Raw genomic sequence first — 18,852 nt, 5'->3', positions numbered from 1 at the left:
CCTTTTGGATTAGCACAGCCACCAGCATGTCACTGGTGTAACAGTGTGTGTGTCAAGGTCAACAGACAAACACATGAGGAAGACAGGTCCATGAGAATTAATGCTGAGCAGTTTTAGTTCTCTCATCTTTTCAGTAGTAGCTGCTCTAAGGAGACACATTTCAAACCATACAGTGCTCATATTGGACATTATACTATATCCAATAGTATATTCATATCAAACACGTTGAATATTGAAGAGGCAGGACTTGAGAGAGAGGGAAATGTTGCTCTGCACGCCTTGTGTGTCTATGCACACACATACACATTGCCTGCATTCTCCAAACAAGAGTAAAACCAAACACAGGATATTAAAGCCTAGTAACTTAAAAGACAATACACGAAAAAGTATAAAATTATCCTGATTTAAGAGACTTTGGTCTTCACTTTGTAGCACCACAGCATTACTTGAAATTACATTCACTGCTAAGAAGCAAGCTTGATTGCAAGGGTTTCTCATTACCCATAATGACACTAAATCTATCCTATTTATTCCAACATCTAATTCAACACTCAATGATGCTGATTTACATGTACAGAAAAACCTGTCAAAATGAAGATACTTAATAATAAAAAAATCTGAGCTTTGAAAGAAAAAAGTTTTCAAAAGATTCTGAGTAACAGAATGTTTTTCCTCTTAGTGGTTTTCTACAATTCTGATTAAAAGAACTAAATATGTGATTAATCATTTAGACACAAAGTAAATGCATTAACTGCAGGATCTACAAATACCAGCTCTAGTGAAAATATAAATATGTATCTCCTGTTAACTAGATTCAGGAGTCTGGTGAGAAAAAATTCTGCATTTTACATAATGAACCACAGCATGAAAATATATTTTAATGCTATCAAAAGATAAATTAACATGATTATGACAAACCTTGCCGTGGAGTAATTAGAATGGTCCTTTGCTCTTAATGGAAAAGATATAAAATCACCATATCTTGATTGGTTTGGATGGTGCCACAGCAGTTATCTGCCTGTAGACACCTCTCTAAACAAAGAGTTAGCAAAAAGTAGAAGGATCATAGGGGAAAGAAAGTAACAGAAGTGTACTTGTTCATTCACTTATATCCACTTATAGGACATTTTAAATGACTTATATAAAAAATTTTTACTGGCTCAGTTTCCAGCCACATCTATGGCAAATTAAATCCTTTTTCTATGGTTATCTTTATCATAAGATATGGATTGAATAATGCTGTTCTTTTTGTATAACCATTCAGAAGCCATGGATTCCTTATTTAATTAATACTAACATAGAGAAATACTATTCACAGTGAAATATTATCTAGATGCTGTTGATGCTCAGAGATGTGTCTGAGGTTTCTTTTGCTAGGAAAATTAATGTACAATGTTTTCTTTTGGTGCAGCTGCTGTCTTTTGAGAAACAAGACACTGGGCTTTTGGTATTAGGGCCAGGTTCAGTCAGAAGATAATAAAACCCACTCAGGGGTAATTTCAGGCACATTTACTCAGCACGAACCCTGTAGCTGGACAGAAACATCTTGTCTGCAATGGGCCCCTACAAGGAAGAACAAAAAGTTAAATATGGACAGCTGAAAAAAACCAACAGACATCTAAAGTTCTTAAGCTAGAACTGTATTAGAGCATCCTTACTCAGTTTGCATCAGGAAATAAAAAGTGTCCCCAGCAGTAACTGCACACACAGGGTTCTAGTGCTGTGCCTATGTAAAGCACCCAGTCTGAGTGGGTATCCCGCCCCCTGACCTTCAGATTTCATACAGTGAGGACAAAGTGAGAATGTATCATTTAATATTCTTACTCAGCTTCATCCTTATCTTGCAAATTTATCCATTAGTGCTGACCCTGAACACTTCAAGAGTTCCCATAAACACACAGACTCTACTGTATTCACTAAACAACTCATAGACTTTTCCACTTCCCTCCTCCTCCTCATCTCTGTGTCTGTGAAACCAAAAACAATCCAACTGGAAGACAAAAAAAAAAAATCCATATTAGGATTCTTGTCTTTTAATCAGACTTTTTTTTTTTTTAATGTGCAGTATAATGACTGTTCTTCCCTCATCAACATCACTTAGTAGATTTCCAAATCTAAATTCTGGACATTATCGTTCAGTTTTGTTTGGCAAGGTCCTAAGCTTTTTCTGAAGAGAGAAACAATATATATAAACAATAGATGAAAGAAAAACATATTATAATTTTTAATTATAATATGTATTGCAGAACACAAAACAAGCTCCCATCTTAGGAAATTGATTTTGCTTGAAATTCGGTTAATCTGTCAGATTTCAGTTTTACAGGCCTAAATTAAATGAACATTAGTGATGGCATGATACCAGAAAATCTTTTCAGTAAATGATATACTGTAAATGCTTTTCCCTTTTCTTTTTTAATTTCTGATTCCATTCATTAAACTAATCATAATCTTCTTCTTCCTTAACAAACATTTTATATGCTATTATCAGAATCAAATTATTTTTTAATATTTTCTGAAATATAGATTAGCATGCAGCAAAATACTGATATTTTTTTCCTCAAGCTAGAGAAAAACAGCCATTTGTATTCTGCCCTATTATTATCAGCATGCCAGAATTTTTCATTAGACTCTTCACATGAAAAACAAGACAAGAAGAATAAATCAGCTTATTTTATAAATAGAGAGAAAGAACATATAAGTACCGTTTCCAACCCTTCTCAGACTTTTGTCCATAGTATAGTAGACACAATGAAATCTAGTGTAATATCTAAAAACTATAGGGAGGAAAACAGGCTTTTACACTAATACACAACTTTCTGTATCTTTACAATAACACTGTGTACTTGTTATCTTTAAATTCTCTTAGTAATTTTGGTTACGTCATCTCATCAAGTTAAGGCATAGAACATATTTTCTCCTTCATTTTTAGACTGCATCCTTATGCTCAATCAGTACTTCTCCTTGCTAGTTAAGTTCTCCTTCAGAGTGAACAGCTGCAACAAATGACATCACCAGAATATTTCCAGAAATCTTTGTATTTTAAATATAGTTTTAAAGTTGCAGAATTGCATTTCTAGAACTCCTTTGGAAATGGTCAACAGAACATCTGGCATCCTCAAGAAAAATAGCAGAGTCTAGCACTTGAAGCATGGAAGATTTTGTATTCCATCCCTGTCTAAGTACTTTGGTGAGAATCATGATATTTTGGTGCAAGACATCCTGAGAAAACATGCAGGACTCAATAAGACTTTCCTCAGTACGAAGTGCTCATCTCACAGTTTTGTACTATTGAGGAAAGAAACTTGCCAGACTTTCAAGATACTGGGATCATAAATTAAAATCAGAGTATTTAAAATTTTTCATTCAAAGTTGTTCCTCCACTCATCATTTAAAGGCTTTTTACATTAACCTATTTATTCTGAGTTCTTAAAGAAATCCCTGCAATCTGATTACAGCTCTGAAGGTTATATGGGGGTGGCATGGGGCACTCCAGTCAAAAAGCCTTTGCTGACGCTGAAAAGAAACATAACCACTGGGATGAGTGAATATGATCTTGGACAAAACTTGTTGCCTTCTCCTGTATAAACTGGACCTGCAGTTTCTAGAAGGCCAGACTGGCTATTGCAGAATTAGATTGGATCTTGTTTGTTACAATGGTTACCAGAAATGTTCCTTATAGGTGGTTGTGAGCTGGCATTCAAAGGTAAACCTCAGTGTTGGGTTTCCAGGGGCAATTTAGTACCCTTGATATCAGTCTTACAGCTGTTTTGGGAAAAGTTGTTTCGCTCTTGGCTCCACTGTGCACTTTGTTTCACTTTTATATTCTTTTTCTGCAGTTTTTGAATGCAATTAAATGCAGTGATATACATGGTACTTACAATACCACATATATATATCTGCTTCTGCAGAGAGATAAATTCCATTAATTAGTCAAAATGAAATATAAATTTACAAATTGCAAAAGTACTTAGATATTTCATTGTACTCATAACTGCACATTCAATTCAGTGCATACTAATGTTCAATTAACATTATAAAAAATCAAGGTTAAAATATAATTAATGTAACTATAGCTTCATTATAATTAGACTAATTATGCTGATATACAGTGTAAAACCAGACATTTCAGCCATTATGTTGATGCAAATTTATTCTTCCTTTCAAGTTAAGCTATTTGAATTACATTTTTAATTGTTTATCAAGCTGAATATCATACCTATCAAAAGAGTCCAAGTTCTAGCTACAAAGAAATATTTTACTTTTCTCTCTTTGTATAGCAGTTCTTTGGTCCTATGACTCTGTAATCCAACAGTTGAGATGACTGACACTTAATTCAAATAGCATAGGGAGTTGCTGTCATGGAGGACCTCTGTGCAGAAGGAAGATGAAAATTCATGGGAGATAAATTAATTACATGAGGAAGACTGCCAAATGCTTCAGTCCTTGACGGGGCAACTTATAAACGAGATGTCACCTGGTTTATCTATTTTTTTGCATATGCATCCTACTGCACTCTAAATAAGAACTTAAAGTCAGCTCTATTCAGCAAAGCACAACAGGAAAGTCTGCAAAATAGAGGGCACCCAAAAGCAAACAAATCACCAGTCCCGTTATTCATTATTTTCCATCGACCTTGACATGACGCTTAAAGGATTTTGACACTTTCTCTTCAAAGCTGTGTTTATCTCTCCGTACTTGAGGGAGGTTTTATGACAGAGTCACTGAAGAGGACTTAAACACAAGTATACAAAGCAGAAGAAAACAAAGCTTGGCCAATGTACACACACACAAAAAAGTGGAACAGATGTACGGTATCTGCTGATACATTACCCCAGCAGACATTCAAAGACTATGAAGACTCACTTTGTTCTCCTTTGTTTTACCACTTTGTTAAGTGTCAGCTTTGCTTTGTACATATTTAATGCAGACCTTACTTCTTCAAGCTGTTTGACAGAAAAAGTAACTACAAAAATATTTACAGTTTCATACACTACCTTTCATTTAGACAGCTTCCACATTGGTGGTAATCTAGTTATGGCAGTAGAGCCAAGCATGAGATAATTTTAGTCCATTTTTACTCTTTTAGAGCAACAGCTGTGCTACAGAGAACACAAAGAACTCTTCTAAATGTCAAGCAGACCATGCAGTTAATTATTAAACATATTTAAGCTTCACAACTCTTTGAAAGTCTGTCAGTCTCTTAATGTCTTGTAACACCATACTTTATAAATACAATTAAACAAATGTTAAGAAAATAATATACTTTCTAGTAATTATCCTTTTTGCTTTTGATATTTCTGCCCCTTATGAAAGGTAATGCCAGTACTTCGCTATCACTCTTTTATTTCTAAGCCTTCTGAAGTAACTGTTTCAATACTGTTTGCTCCTTTGGCACTCTTTAATATTGGGGTGGCAAATATGCCTAAAATGAAGACACAGTCTCTAGAAGCTAATTACTTCTCTGTTTCATTTACACAGATACGTCACTGATAACAGCAATATTAATGAGCTACACAAAATAATAAAAAGGTAAAATCCCCTGTGAATGGCATCATCTTCACAAGATTGGCTGTGGTTGGTGACAAATTCCTATTATTTCTCTGACTGGACTATTTTTATTACATAAAGGTAACCACTAGAATGGGCCTGCAACTGTTATGTATAAGTTGCCTAAAACATTTTCTGCAGAGGGATTTGAAAATTTTTAAAAAACAGGTTTCTTGTAGACTGCTCAGCTTGTATGTTATAAATGTGCATTGGTCACACAAATTGTAGGATATAAAGTTCAGGCACATAGTGAATTTAAAATATGTACTTAATTTGTAGTGCATCAAAAAGAGAAAACCCTAATTAAAACAGATCAGAAAACTCCTCTTCCTGAAAAGCATTTCCCCATCAAGAAGAAGGTCAGGAAACACCAATTTGCAGAAAAAATGAAGTTGGCTCTAGTATTTAACAAACATTCCCACTTATAGACACCCTGATTTATGAATCCCAGTGATACTGAAAACCAACATGCATAATACCTAGCTTCTATGGATTTTGTTAGCTTTTGTTACAAAAACAGACACAGTTCTCTCTCTGATCCTTAGGAATAAGCTCATCTTTTTTTTTTTTTATGGTATTAAGCATTCAGCGAACAACCAACCTAGAGGCCAACAAATCTTTTAAAAGTACTTGAAGATGTTGTAAATCTGCTCCTATGCCCTGTTAAAAAGGAAGTTACTGCTCAGAAATATATTTTTTTTAAATTTCTTTGAGACTATAACAGCAAGCTGATTATTGGTGTGTGAGGCTCTTTCTCTATAACCCCATGCAGTTCCAAGATATTTCAGGTTGACCTTCCAAAAATTGTACTTTGCATTCAGTTTGTACCTTTGAAAAATCCCATCTTCCATTTCTAGAATTCATGTTGTTCCAAGGTGCAATAATTTTCAAAAAAAATCGAGGCCATTTTCAGTGCACCTGCCTCAAAAAACCACTCCTGACTTCATTTTAAATTCAGTAGCAATCAGGAAAATGGATGCATGGATTTTTTTAGGGGTTTTTGTTTGTTTGTTTGTTTATTTGTTTTAAACAAGAAGCTTTCAAGCATAGTTATTCAAGGAAACAGGAACTGTTATGAATTAAGGATTTTCTGCATGGAGTAAAATTAGTTAGGTTCTCCATTATTTTTAATAATTATTTTACGTACTCATTTAATTATTTGATCATGAAGAATATATCATGAAGGTAGGGTTAGATAGTTGATAGGAAGAAATTCTTTACTGTGAGGGTGGTGAGACACTGGAACAGATTGCCCTGAGAAGACATGGATGCCCCATCCCTGGAAGTGTTCAAGGTTGAATGTGGCTTTGATTAAGCTGGCCGAGTGGAAAGTGTCCCTGCCTGTGGACGGGGATTGGAATTAGATAATCTTTAAGGTCCCTTCCAACCCAAAATATTTTATGATTTTGTGAAGGATCCATCAGACTACAGTATCTGGTCCTTTTGTGGTGACAGGGGACAAAAGATGTGTTCTTCCCAGTAAAACACAAAAGAGGTGGGATCTACATCTAAGCTGCTGCCCAATTATTCATCAGGAATAGCTATCAGAGGTAATGTTTTTATGGAATCTCCTTCATGATGTAAATTTAAAAAAAAAATCTAATTCTGCTGACCAACAAATGTTCTGCAGCTGTGACCACCAGCTGCTTTCTTCTGCTGACTGTAGTCTCTTCTATGTGCCAGGAACTCAAGGCTCCTGAGTACACTACCAGAGTAAGAAAAGGAGAAGGCTTCTTACCATAATATCCCCCTTCCTTCATTTATCTGAGTCATAAATGCAAATCAATCCACTTAAAAGTCCCTGCAATGAGTAATTTTAGTCATTCTTCAGCTGCTGAAGAAGGGCTCCCCAGACCTGTTGTGGTTTCCATCTCACCTCTGGAATAGCCAACAACTTGCCCCTTAGTGATTTTCAGAAGTACAGCAACACAGTGCACCACTATCTGCGCAAAGGCAGTTTCAAAAATATGAAGCAAGGAACAAAGTCAGGAGGGACATAAATTTCTTCTCACAGCCTTGAATTTTTTCTCTAAGTTTAGCTACTGTATAACAGCAGCTTTTGCTTAAGGTCACCTTCTTGAATTAAAGTTTTGAAAACTTGGAAATATGGGTTTTACCCTCACTTCAGCCACTGCAAACACAAAAAGTCCATAAACTCGATTGACACCACCATAACAAAATGTTGTCAAGGGTATTTGATACACTGAAATTCATTTGTCTAAGGCTTTCTCTCAAGCTTCCTAAATGTGTCAAATATCATTACCTATGTTTTAGTATATGGAAAATAACATTGCACCTTAATATATGCTTTCATATTGGATTTATAAAACACAGTATGGGGAATGAAAGTGACACACATAATGTCCAGGGGCAACATTTATACTATTGTCAAAAGCCAGTAGCACACTAAAGTTGACCTCATAAGCATTTTTGTCTGTTTAACCACAGGTATATAACAACAAGACCACTGAAAGGAACACAGGCATTTTTAAATTTTTTATAATTTTTTTCACAAAAATTATCTTAGGAAGTTCTAAAAAAATATCTGTAGTCAGCAAACATCCTGTAAGTGTCCATATATAATAAATTAATTATATTCTTATAACTTTATATTTGCTTTCAAATAGATGTTAAAATTTTGGAATTGTCACACCAGATCAAATAATTTTCCCAAATACAGACCTGGGACCACACTGTGCAGGGACAGCCATTAGTGATCCATGAATGCACAGGTGGGACTCAAGGCAAGTCCCATTAAAATCTACAGCAAAATACTCCTCAGAGTCTAAAAAAACTTGTGAGCTTAAATACTGCCCCGATGGCAATATTTTATAAAAAAAAAATTACAGATTATTTTATTTCTCCAGATCTCAAATTCTCTTCAGACTCATGCTATAAACTTCTGGTCTCCATCATATCCTGGTACAAAGCCTTCCATCAGTTCCAAAGAATAACAAATGTTGATTTTTACCTAATTTTAAATCACTTCTGTTATTTTAAATTTTTCTTAGTGTCTGAAAAATTTCGTCTTCTGTTAAAGACAGAAAATTATAAAAACAGAAATGTTTGAAAAATTATAAATGAAAACAACCATCTAAAAGTCTAACCATTTTAAAGCCTCACTCGCACCCTTTCTTCTTCTCTTAAGAATAATTTTTCCAAAATCTGCTTGCTTTTTTTAAATCATCCCTGCTTTATGATTAATATTTTTTATGGTTTGCTATGAAAGATAATGAAAAAACACACTGAAGTAAAATTATGTTTGATAGTGGTGATATTGTAGATTTCAAAAGTGCAAATTTTCCAGAAAACTGAATTTTGCAATGATTGAAACTACCTATTCTTTGAAGCTAAATCTGATAATCATTATCTTTGTAAAGAATTGAGGAAATACTGACCTATGAAAGAATTTGATTTCTAAACCAAAAAAAAAAGTAACTTGACATTTTGAAAATTCAAAAATGCTTCCTTTAAAAAAATCTTAATTAAACTCTTGACCTGCCCTTGTCCAAAAAAATATTTCAAAATCTACATCATTTAGAAAAAAGAAGAACCCAGAATCCATTTACATATGTGTATATATATATATTTACTACTGAATAAAAAAAAAATAACTTTACTTCCCCTCCAGTTTTGCTGGGAAAAATTATAATTATTGGTTACATCTAACCCAAAGTCCATTATACATTTATCACTCCATCAGAATGATAAATTTCACCAACATCTCTTATCCTAATTATATAGCATATTGATCAAGTAATTAATTAATGACTCTGAAGTACATAAGTGTAAGAAAATATTTTAAAATTATGCACTTGAAGCACTGCTCATCTGCCTAAGCCTGGAAAACTTTCAGTGCAGTACTAGTATGGGGAATATATGTCCATGCATCTTAACATATGTTACGATTTTTTTTAAGTTTTAAAAGGATGTATGTTGTCTTCTTAGAGTTTCTCTTTTGCTACCAGACAAGTTTATTCTCAACTAACAGAGCTGTCAAACAGAATTAAATAATTCTAAAATGCTTTTCCACAGAGACTTAACAGCAACAAAGCAGTATACATTTAAAAGGGAACGAAATAGGTCCCTAGAGTACAGTATAAAGGACTGAAGACGTGCTGAGTCTTTGATCATGTGCATTATCAATTAGCACTATTCTGATCAAACCCTGCATTATTTACCCAGTAGGAGTCCTGATAACAGCACGTCCTGCAGATGGGGTGATATCTCCAGTCAGCATCTTAAATGTTGTGCTTTTCCCAGCTCCATTTGTTCCAAGGAGACCAAAACACTATCAGAGATACATATTGAAAAAAAAAACAAAAAAAAAACACCAAAAGGCAATCAATATGCTATACTGAAAAAAAATAAGAAACATTACACCTTTAAATTTCCCCCCTTTCCATATTTCCTATAATATGTCTGTAAGAAACTGTATATGGATATAAAGTGTGTGCAAATTCCCTTTCCCACAGAAAATCGGTTTAAAAAAAACCATATACATAATATTTTGATTACCCCCTAATTACTAAAAGTGACTTATTTAGGATTCTAGCACTCCACTTAAAACCCTTCCCAGCAAATAAATTCATTATTTTTCCATATTATTAGTAAATGCTACATTTGAACAGGAGGGTTTAGGTCCTGTTTCCAAACCCTGGCTATCAGTCCATAGAGTCAATATTTCCCAGCTTTGCATGAGCTGCTTCGCTCCGTACAAGTGAACAACAAACATCCAAGAGACACACTCATTTGAACACTTATTTCAGGCCCCTAGCTACAATAACTTTATGCTTAAGCTAGGATAGCATTCATATTAAGTCTACACATAGCCCTTTACGATTTTGAAATACCTTTTTCATGAACTTTTTTATTGATAGATAGGCTTTAATCAGCAATAACATCCTCCTGGTTGCCTCAGTTACTCAACAGCTAATCAGCAAGTAGCAGGACATCACTGGACCTGTGCTGCCATGTGCAAGTTTCTCAGATCTTCTGATATTATATTAGCAACCAAGAAAGTCTTTTCTTTCTCAGTAGCTTAGAAATTAATTTCTGTAATTCCCCAAACCATCAAAATGACGAAAAAAACCCCCAAACACAAATAAAAATTTGTTCAGCACTAAATTTCAATTTATTGAAATAGTTTGTATGTATATGCTATATTCAAAGGTACTGTGATGATTTCAGCATGGGAACTAAAAGTGTGCTGTGGTGACAAATTCAGGATTCAGTCCATGGTTTGCTATTGAGTTGGGTATTCTGTTTTCTCTTTGAACTGCCATGTTACCTTACTTGCTTTTTATGTTAGCCTATATTACTGTAAATCGGTAAAGATATGCAAGAAGTAAAAAACTCAAGACTCTGATTAAAGTTTAACCCAAAAAACAAATGAACAGTCACTTCTTCAGCACCACCAGAGTTTCTGCTTTTATCCAGGTATTGATTTTCAGAAATTACTACAAGTGAAATTTTTCTGCTGCTATCAACAGATCTTTCACTGTACACACACTGACTATGTCTCAACAATTGCTCAGACTAAAGTGTTCCTTTATAAAAGTGGAAAAAGAAAGACCCCTTTACCTCTCCCCTCGGTATGCCCAAGCTTATGTTTTCCACAGCTGTGTTCTTCTTACTCAAACCTCCATAACACTTCCTGAGGTTGTACAGAAGTAGGATATCATTACCAGTTCTCCCACCAAAGAGTCGCTGACGCTCCATTTCTACATCAACATCTTCTGAAGGGCTGTCCATGCTGTTAACTGAACAAGGACCCCTACAACAGAACATGATAATAAGTGATACATGGCAAATTGGTCATTGCTGCACTCTATAATTCCTGTTTTCCTGGCTGTAATGCCTTAGCACTTGGTGATCAGTTCTCATCAGAATTCAAGGGAAAAACAACTACTTGTGTTTTTTCTGTAGTCTGCATTAATTCAGGTACACCACATTATCAGAAGTATTTCTCTTCAGGTGTTCAAAGGAACACACCATTTTCTTGCTCTAAAAATTAATTCAGTGCCCATTGTGGAAGAATACAAATGGTAACACACCTTGGTTTCTGGAGGAGGTCCCAATGAAGGAAAAGACGTAAAAGAAGTAGCAGTGTTCCCTGAAGGGCCATTTCCACAAAAATCCAGCCCAGGAAATCCATTTCAAAGGGGCTCACATAAGAATCTATTCCAAAGTTCCTGGTCAGGTCAAACTTGATCTGATTGTACGAAAGCTCTATTAAACCCTGGCCTAGGCAGAACTGTGGGAATATGATGAATGCCCATTTGAGGATATTGTAGATGTTCTGAAAACTCTGTATGCAGCAAGGAGGGAGGAGAATAAAAAAAAGGAAAAAAATTAGTTTTCTCCAACAGCCTAATGAGAACACTTGCAAAACTGGACGCAGCATTCAAATCTCACTCATGGTAAACTGAATTCTAAAGTGCATATTGTGAATTATTTTGGGGACAGGGTTCATATCATATTGCATTTTAGACTTTCTACAGCCATGGCATTCTAGTCTTAGTTGAAATTCACAGATGGTATCGAAACACATGTACCCATGATCCTTCTATTTCCTTAACCTTTTAATATTTGAATACTATCAAATCTGAATCACTAAATTAAATCCAAGTGAATACTGCATCTGCTTACACACTTGCATGACACATAATCCAGATTTTCCTTCAAACATCAAGATTTTGACCTGTATAAATGGAGGCTGTCTCTGCTGAATGGAGAGTCATACTCATTTTGGAACTCCTTTCCATCAAGTGGTTTAAACACCATTATGACTAATTAAAATCACATACATGTAGTGAGAATGAACTGTATGAATTACTATTCATACAGTGCATTAGTGATCCTAGGAATATGCAGCTTATCTCTTATGTCAATATTATTCAAACACATTTTACAGTGCATATAATCTATTTAATGGACCAGAACAGCTCCCATTATGTGCCAATTACAACTTAATGGTCTAGAAAATGTCAAAGTTTCAATTAACACTGTTTCCCCATTATTACAGCATGCTTTTTTGGGTTATAGACAAGTTAAAATTCAAGATGGTAACAGTCAATACGGTATATTCTAGGACAGAAAAATCATGAATGTTTAAAAACCATATGTTTTTCTACTGGAAAAATCTTATCTGTACAAATATATAAACAGGCAAATATACTTTTTCAAATATATACATGCATGTATGTGTATGTATACATCTCAGTTATGAAAAAGATAAACCATAGGTTTTATACTGACCTGCACTTTGGAAATTATAGCTAACAAGCGAGGTAAGAGAGTCACCAGCATGGTACACAGGCCAAACACAAAATTTAAGGAGATGTAAGAAATAAAAGCTACATCTGAACTTGAGAAGAATCTGGATGCAAGATACATCCAAGGTAAAGTTGCATACCTGAAAGTTTAAAGAAACAAAACTGTCACAAATAAGTTATGTTTTTGCCTCACCCCTACCCCCTCCCCCCCCAAAAAAAGTCACTTATCACATTGGAATAAAACCACAATTATTGTTCCTTATTTTTAAGATAGACAAAAAACTCTTCTGAACAATTGATTTAAAAAAGGACAAATTTGGGATAAGTGTTCCTTAACAAATTAGCTTATAGTTCCATAGATGTACACATATTTACTACCATGTTATGACCCATTTTTGCCTATATCAGATATTTACATTTACTGTTCCAGACAGCTCACAATCCTGATTTCTGAATGACTGCAAACCCATGCACCTTATCAAGCCTCTTACACAGAGAAGGAATTAAAACCAAATATTTAAAGCTTAAATCATGAATGCTGAGCAGTTATCTTTTCTGAGAGGCTTTCATAGAAAGAAAAAAAAAAGAACAAAAGAAGAAGGAGATAGTGAGCAAAGAAAGAAAAAGAAGAAAAAACAATGATCTTTGAACTGGAACTAATATTTGTGCCAGTGATAAGTTAGAATGGAAAAAACCTAGAGACCTTGTTATTACCTAAACCAGGTTGTCAATTAGTAGAGTAATAGCTATCAAAATGAGTGCACAGCACAATGAGGATAAGACAGCATGTCCATAGCTACATCACCTTCCATGAGAATCTTTAAAAGAAGGAGGAAGGCACCCTCCATTCTGACAAGTCAAGTGATGCCTATCCAGAATGGAGTACTCACATGTTTTATAAAGAGATCTTTATAAAGACTAAAACAAGGTCTGGGCATTTGGAGCATGCATATTACATAAAGAAAATTTATTTTCCATTCATCATAGCACAAGATATATCTATCAAACAAGCAACATATAGACTGCAGGAGCTATCAGCATACTCTATTGCACAGTGATAAGTACATATGTAGTGTATTTATAAACACTTATATAATATTAATATGCATAACTGGTTTAGTAGTGAGCTGCATGCAAGAGCAACTAGCCAAAAACCTGTGAATTCACTTCTTCACTGCCTTAAAGTGTAGTTTAGATTATAAGTCATAAAAGTCCCTTTTGAATTCAGTATTTTGTACTTTCTTATTGCATTGGAGAATGCCAAAATCTTTTACCTTAAAAAACAAACTTGCAAACCCTGCTGGGAAGTAATAATGATGTTATCCTCAGTTTACAGGAAGAAAAAGGTTAAATGACTCAATGTTTGGGTCTCAAATGAGGATTGTAAGTATTCAAGATCACACTATACTTTTCAGCATCCTGTTGCCAGTCTTAATCACCCAATCTTTTCTTCCCTTCATGCACATACCAAAATCACTGTTCTCAGAATTACAATATCATAAATACAAGTCCATCCTTGGAAACAGCTCAGGAAAGAGACATGATTTACAGGGCTGTTACTCTGCTGTAAATGAAAGCAAAATTTGATTTGTTTGCTTATAGCTGCTAAGAAATGAGTAAGACTTTCAGAATACTAAAGTTACATGATGTTCAAATACAGCCTTTAAAGTAGAGGCCAGTCACGCCTACATTTCTATCCTCTTTCCTTTCCTTCTGCTGCAGTTGCAATTTAGTATTTTCTAAGTGTAAAAGACAGAACATTTTGGAAAAAACTGCTTAAGCGTTTGGACTAGGAAACACCTCTGCTATCAACTAAAAGAGAAAAAAAATGTAGTTTAGTTAAGAGACCATTATATTTTTAAAGGAAATCACTTTTAAAGTAGCACACTAAGAAACTTGATTATTCTTTCAAGCACACCCTCTTCTCTTTAACTTTTTCTATAACTGTGCTATTTTTATTTTTATTCTAGATCAGAAAATCCACACAAGTGTACCCTGAAGAGAAAAAAACATTTTAAAAGGAAAAAAATGCAGATGATGGTGGCATGCAGATGAATGAGGATTACATGCACAGTACTGGCGAAGAATAAAATGGCCACAGCAGGCTTCATCACATTTACAGTGTAGTTAGGCTGAATAAAGGGTAGATTAGGAAGAGTGGCAACTCTGAATTTTATCAGTGTCCTTGAGACGTGTTAAACTTACACTGACAGCTATTGGATCTTTAATATATGTTAATATGCATTGAATACATAGATTTTCTTGTTAAAAATCACTGCACATCTGTTAAGTCAGCCAAAGATGAACAGTACAGGAGGGATTATATTGATCTTATTAAGCTGCATCTGCACTCAACAAAATCAGACAGTCCAGCTTTTCAGTCAATGACATTTTTTTTCTGAAATACTCAAAGTCTAACTCAACATTTTGGTTAAAAAAATGCCAGCATAACTGCCATTTGATAGCATACTGTGGGCAGGGCCAAAGCCCAAAGCACACCAGAAAAAACCTGTCATTACTTCAGTAGACATACAGGTCTGTACTGTGTGCTTCAGTTGCTGCTTGGCTAAGATTTCTATTGATACCTATGCCTCACTAGGATGACAGCAATTGGATCACAAGAAGGGTTCAATGGTTGTAAAGGTAATAAAAAAAGGGTGTGAGATTTCATAGTGTGAAATCTTTGCACTAAGACTGGTTACAATTTGTGCCTTTAACTTGAAGGAAACACTTGATGGAAGTGCTGAAGAAAGGAAGTGAGAGTGGCACAAAAGAGTGATACAGAGAAAAGAAAATTATGAATTTTGGATATTTCATACAATTTATTTACAACATCCTGGCATCATGACCTCTAGAATATTTCATACTAGTTTGGCCATTCACGTCCAGGAAAGATGAGCTCAAACTGGAGTTATAAGGAAAAATGATAAATAGAATTATCCAAGGAATTTGGAAGGTTTTGCAAGAGAGGACTTTGCTTCTTTTGGCTTGCAAAAGGCATTTGATGAAGCATAATTATGAAGTATGATTCTGAATAAACTTAGCCTAGAATTTCCAAGAAAAGGCCCAGCTTTGAGGATACCTAAACAGTTTTCCAACAAAATGAGTTACTGAAGGCACAAAACCTTGAAAAGATTTTCCAGCTGCAACATAGCAAATTGGGGGTTTTTTGAAGGATTTATCTGAGACTCTTCCTGGAATCGAACATGTCCTGATCTTGCAGAAGGTCCTTTCTTTTTTCCTTCCCTATGATTCTGTCATGAAGCAGCTGTCATGTAAGATATGCATCCTCCCTGACAAGTGTAGCAACAATTAGTTACTTGAAATAAGGAATGAACTTTTCAGAAGCTTTTTCCTTTAACAATTCATCTTCAGCATTTCTCACATCACCTTAGACAGCACATGGGAAGAGTTAAAGGAACAGAATACACTATTCATTTGTTTGATCCCAGGGCTCAACAGACTTATTTTTATAGAGGTATCAATCCTCTCTTTAACCAGCTATTTTAACCTTCTATAACAGGGTTGGGTTTTTGGTTGGGTTTTTTGGGTTTTTTTGATGTGAAGCTAAGCAAGAGAGTAGCATGGTAGAACTTTCCTCTCTCACAGCACTGTTTAGAGACAAATCTCTGACCAGCCTGGTACTTCACATTGGACAGACTTCTCATTGGAAATATAAACTCCTGGAGCTATGTAGAATTACAGAAAATGGTTAGAGCTGTAATAAAAGCCGTTTGTGACCTTCTTGATGATATTCTGCACAGCTAAGCACTGAAATTCTGAAATTCTGACCTATGTTAATATTCCCTCTGGAATATTCCTTCTGGAAGATAACATACAATCAATTTCTAACAGCAAATTACTGTTATACAGGCTGAGTATCTTCTGAGACATTTTCACTCCTTTTTTTTTTTTTAATGTGTGAGTAAATCTCCACCCACTTTTTGTGTTTAACTTTCAAACTCACGCTTCAGCCTGATTTTTCCTTTTATTTTGCTGAATCATAATTGTTTACAAAGACAGAAAACCATGCATCCAGCAGCAGGTGCAAACTACATCTGAAGATTTATGTTTGTTTCTTAGAAGCTGTAATTCCATAGTAACATTTCCAATCCCATACCCAAAGAGTATCAGCAGGAGAACAGTGGCTGCCAAGTTCTTTCGGAAAGTGAAGGCTGATAGCTGGAAGGCACTAATAACACCAACACACAGGGTGACTGGAACCATGTAAAACACCTAGAAACAGAAGGAAAAAAAGCACTGAGTAGGTGAGCATCTCTTACTGGTCTTACCTAATTTGCATAGAACGGCTTTAAAAATAAACTTTTCCATACTTGCAATACAATTATACTATAAATTAGGAAGAAATAGTCAGAATAGCTTGGAGATTTGACTCTATACTTGCTGTGAAACTACCCCGTACACATGAAACAGCCTGACAAGATAAAATCTGACTACAGAATATCCCCCATAATCCTACTTCTATTGACCTTTCCAATACATCCATTTAACAAGCTAACTCTTCCAGATAATGAGTCCGTGTGGGGCCATTGCTCCAAAACATCAAATTACACTGTGAATACAGAGGTTTGGTTTCAGAAATAGCAGTTCCACCGATTGGTGCTTCATTCATAGGAGAATAATAAGGATGCAATTTTAATAGAGATTTTAATGAAGGACCATGTGTGCTGATGAAGCAAATGACATCTTTAATTGGGAATGGACACAATATGTAAAAGCATTACAGCCATCATGCAACAGGGAAAGCAGTTTCTCTCTTTAGTCTCTTGATATAGTGGCAACTAAACACTTAAGGGTGGCAGGGTGGGATTGGTGCAGGGGATTCATACCCAAGTACTCAAGAGAGAGGGGTTCTGCTTGCAAATAGCAAATGTCAGGATGTGAAAATCTGTGCTTAGCTCCATTTTCAGTGTCTGCCTGCTCTGTGCACTGAACCTGAGCTCATTAGGGCACTAACTCCCTCCATTTATACTTATGTAATATTTAGCTTTATCCTAATATAACTGAGATTCTGAGATACAACTGCAATAGAGGCAACAAATCAAGGTCTATATAAATATTCAGTGTAGAACAACATACTAGTAAAATTAGACTTTCATAACGAAGTACAATGAAAACCTGTTCCAAGTTAAACCAGAGGCCATCACCTCTTTGCTACTGGGAAAACATTTTTTTGTTTTTAATAGAAGGGCAATGGAGTAAAATGTAGATGGATTCAATAGTCTCATCTTATTCACAGAGTACCTTTTCTTTGCCATACACAAATACCATAACATACCACCCACAGATTTATGTTTCAGTTATCCTGAAGCTGTTAAAAACATTGTAGAGAAGTCACAAAGCATTTGAGTCCCAGTATGTTTCAACAATCTGGGGCTTCTGTCTAGAAATAAATAAATAACTTTAAAATTAAATCCTATTGGAAATCTTACCCTGAAATCATGGTGTATTACAGAAGTCATATATGTATAACAAAACAACTTTAATTTTGCCCCTCTAGTGACACAAGCTTAATCTGAACAAAATTTCTCTATTTCTCTAAATTTTCTTAGCACTTAACACTTTTTCCATTTGTTGAACATAGTAATGAATATCATTCATGCCTATAAATACAGTAAGAACAGCCTGATCCTCATGAGAGCAATTTCATAAATCAAATACTTCTGCAGGCCTAGTAAAGATTCTGCTACCAGTAATACAGGACACAGCCTATACTACTTAAAATACGTAAAAAATTTGACAGTTCATATATTCACATGTTCAGTGTCCCTAAATGATCTGCAGCACAATTAGCATTGAAAGCAGTGTCTGTTCTTTCCCAGATCATGACTGATCATGCAGCACTGTGTTGAATTTGTGAGAATATTTTGAGAGATTGGCAGAAAATAATGAGGAGTTGACTTTGCTCACAAGGAGAAACCGAATGATGAAGGACTGAGTTTTTAACCAAGCCTTCTTATATGAAGCAGCAGCAAAAAGAAATACCAAGATTGACTGGCCAAGTAAA

This window comes from Coloeus monedula, assembly GCF_965178545.1.
Source record: "Coloeus monedula genome assembly, chromosome: 1".
NCBI lineage: Eukaryota > Metazoa > Chordata > Aves > Passeriformes > Corvidae > Coloeus > Coloeus monedula.
The sequence above is the reverse complement of the archived record's forward strand: the minus strand, read 5'-3'. Positions refer to the sequence as shown.